Source organism: Aegilops tauschii, chromosome 2 (assembly GCF_002575655.3).
Source record: "Aegilops tauschii subsp. strangulata cultivar AL8/78 chromosome 2, Aet v6.0, whole genome shotgun sequence".
Taxonomy (NCBI): Eukaryota; Viridiplantae; Streptophyta; class Magnoliopsida; order Poales; family Poaceae; genus Aegilops; species Aegilops tauschii.
This window is the reverse complement of record NC_053036.3, coordinates 364694372-364698309: the sequence shown is the minus strand read 5'-3', so window position 1 is coordinate 364698309 and position 3938 is coordinate 364694372.

Below are 3938 nucleotides of genomic sequence, written 5' to 3'. Positions count from 1 at the left end.
TGATGCATGGGAACCAAGTATTAAAGTTAAGATTAAAGATTATGAATGTAATGCTTTGTGTGATCTAGGTGCTAGCATCTCTACTATACCTAAATATTTATGTGACATGCTCGGTCTCACCAATATGGATGAATGTTCCCTTAACTTGCATTTAGCGGATTCAACTATTAAGAAACCATTGGGTAGAATAAATTATGTTCTCATACTTGCTAATAAAAATTATGTGCCTGTGGATTTTATTTTGTGAGATATTGAATGCAATCAGTCTTATCCTATAATACTTGGTAGGCCTTTACTATGAACCATAGGTGCCATTATTGACATGAAAGAAGGAAATATAAGGTTCCAATTTCCATTAAAGAAAGGGATAGAACACTTCCCAAGGAAGAAATTAAGCCACCATATGAATCTATTATGAGAGCTACCTATGGAATTACTTCTAAAGATGACAATACTTGAGAGCATTGCATTATGCCTAGCTAGGGGCACAATACAATAGCGCTTGTTGGGAGGCAACCCAATAGTTATCTTAAATTTTTGCTTTTGTTTTCTGTTTTTTTTGTGTTCAAATGATTATTGCTACTTTAATGATGGTGCTTTTATGTTTTAATTAGTGTTTGCTCCAAATAAAGCCTTTTCGATGATTTGGTTGATAGTTGACTTGATTCTGTGAAAAAACACAAACTTTTGCACCCAGTACTGGAATTACTATAATTCACTGGAACTTGATAAAATTATGAAATTTTTACGCATGATCGATATACAAATTTCCCATGTTTCCCTAATTTTTCAGGGTTTTTTAGTTATAGAAGTACATTTTTTTGTTCGGATCATGAAAGACTGTTCTGTTTTAGACAAATTATATTTTTATTGCATAGTATGCTTATTTTAATGATGCTATGGATTATATCGGGGGGTATAAGTCATGGAGAAGTTAGAATATAGTAGGCGTTGGGTATATAACTATTGGGTTAACCCGCCCGGGAGGGGCCGGGTTAAGTCCCTGGCGGTTTATCAAGATAAAGCCCATGAAGACGCTTAAGGCGGTAGTCTATTATGGAGACTCTTCAAGGGCCCGGAGCCCAAAGGCGACTTAAGGCCCAAACAATTGTAAACCGTCATATATGTGTAACTTGTATGATAAGGCATGTGCAGTTAGTCAGCGGGCCGGACACATTATTTATGAGCCGGCCGGGACTCTGTAAGCCGTCGGGCGTCGACCTGTGTATATAAAGGGATGACCCGGCAGCGACTTGGGGAGTGAGACAACAGATCGAAAGCTAGGTCAAGCATATTCGTTCCCTAGTAATCGAGACATAGGCAATACCACCTCAAACTGGATTAGGCCTTTAACTTCACCGCAAGGGGCCGAACCAGTATAAACTCTTGTGTCCTTTGTCCCGTTTAACCCCTCTAAGCTAACCTAGTGCGATGGCTCCACGACTAAGTCCTCACCCTAGGACATCTGTCATGACAATGCCACGACAATTGGCGCCCACCGTGGGGCCAGCGCATGGTGGTTTTGAGTTCTTACAGGGCAGCTTCGAAGGGATCAAGGGATACGCCATGGGCCGGATGACTGAGAGTCGTCGTGGCAAGCTCTACATCGACGACGTAGGCTGGGGCCCCGAGGCCGGCTCAATTGAGTACGGGTGTCGGGTCCCCTTCGGCGGAATTCACATCTTCATTGGCAAGATCGGAAAACCGGGCCCTGAGCCAGACACCTGCACCGAAATCATTGAGACGGCTGAGCGTGCATGACCCGCCCGGGATCAACCCGCCGTGGAGTGTGCCTTTGTTGGATTCATTCACGGAGGAGAATTCGAGGAAGGATCCATGTCTGCTGGTGAGACGGCCATTTATTCTGATGGCGAGTCGTCCACGGGTGAGACTACTTCATTGTAAGCTGCAGGACGGTAGGCTTGGGGGCTGTTCCGAAGGCGACAGTATTCCGGACCCTTATGAGCCGCCGAACCGGGTCGCGATCTTCATGGCCGGTACACAGTCAGTGCAGAATTCTTCGACTACAGCGGCAATGGTTTCCAGGTTAGCAGCAGCGACGACGGCCGTGGCAGGAGGCCCTGCGCGCCCGCCGGCTCAGGTCTTGTCCGACTTATTAGACTCTTTGACAACGCTGCTGAAGGCGGTGGTTAACCCGGCAAACCAAGATCAGCACAACGCGGAAGTTGCAAAATTGCGAGATCAGATAGCTCAAGCTAAGGAGGACCTGGCAGCTGAGGATGCGAGGATGACGGCGGAACGAGCGGTTCTGGATGCCCAGGCACAACAGATTTAGGCTGAGTCGTTCCGGCTTTCTTTGGATCAGAATGCTTCAAATGACGTCATGAGGAGAAGGCACCGAAGTCGTCTGCCTCCGGTTTACGATGCGAGGAACCTCTTCAACACTCCTGGTGCGGGGACCAGTGACCCGCCAGGGGTAAACCGGGCAGTGGCCGCGCCTGGGACTGGAGCTCCGATTCAACCACGCACGACGGACCCACCTTGTCAGAATAATATCCCACCACAACATGTGTCGACACCACCGAGTCATTACTCTAACACTTTGGATAACATGATCGCTGCGGCGTCGCGATTGGCGGCTCTCCCAGTTGAAGGCGAGTCTCCAACTGTGGTTGAAACACGGAGGGCTAGAGAGCTTCTTCAAATAGCATTGGTGCAGCAGGAGGCTTATTCTTATAGTCGTGAGAGGATCCATTCAACCACTCGCCCAAGTCGGAGATATAGCAGGCACATGGACTCCCCGGCGGTGTCAAGCAGCGAGCAGCGTCGTAACCCGGCCCATGGACATGACCCACCCCATAATACTCAGGCCCTGATGGATCAGGATAGAGCACGTCACGAGGCTGAGCTGGCAGCTCAGAACGCGGCTCGTCAACTGTCTCCGGTTTATCCGACAGCTTCGGTGGAGTTAGGCATGACTTCCGGATCCTTGGGAGTACCATGTTTAGTACCGGTTCTACGTAACATACGTCTGCCCAAGGATTTCAAGGGTCCTCGTAAAGTGCCCAACTACACAGCCGACTTACCCCCTAAAACGTGGGTTGAAAGTTACGAGATGGCGATGGAGTTATTGCACGTCGATGATGCTGCATGTGCCAAGTATTTCACCATGATGTTGGAAGAAACGGCTCGTACCTGGTTAAAGGGGCTAGCAGCCAACTCCATTGGATCATGGGCCGAGTTAAGGGCCCAGTTTATCCAGCAGTTCAAAGACACGTGCAAGCAGCCTATGTCGATTGTAGACTTGGCTGCCTGTGTTCAAGAAGAGGGTGAATCGACAACCCATTGGGTGCGCCGGGTCTCAGCAATTTTGCACTCGTCGGATCGTATCAAGGCTGATTCGGCAGTCCTAATGTTGGAAAACAATTGTCGTTTCGTACCCCTGAAGCAGAAATTAGGGCGACTCAAACGCCACTGCAATGACATGGGGATGTTCATGGCGGCTCTGATTAAATATGCCGACTCTGACAGTACCAAGGACCCCGAGTCTGATGAGGAAAAGGTGGGTAAGGGAAAGAAGAGTAGCAGCACCAAGGGGCAGCCCAATAACCCGGCGATTCAAGGGAACAATGGTAAGCGCAAGGCTGATAATAATTCTGACTTTGTGGCTAACACCAATACGCGAAATAATGGCCAGCGTCGTAAGGGAAAACCACCTCCTCAGACAGGAGGATCAGGTGTCAATCTTGAGCGGCTGCTGAATCAGCCCTGCCCAAAGCATGGCACACAGGAAAGACCGTCCAGTCACCTTTGGAAGGACTGCCATATTATGAAAGAGTTCAAAAATTCCAACTTGTTCCAAGACAATCATGGGCCAGGCAGCGACTCAGGTTCCGGTTCTCATGGCCCGGGTTATGGTGGTGGCGGCTCTAATTCCGGTTTTCAGGGTCACCAAGGCAATCATGGCGGTTATCATC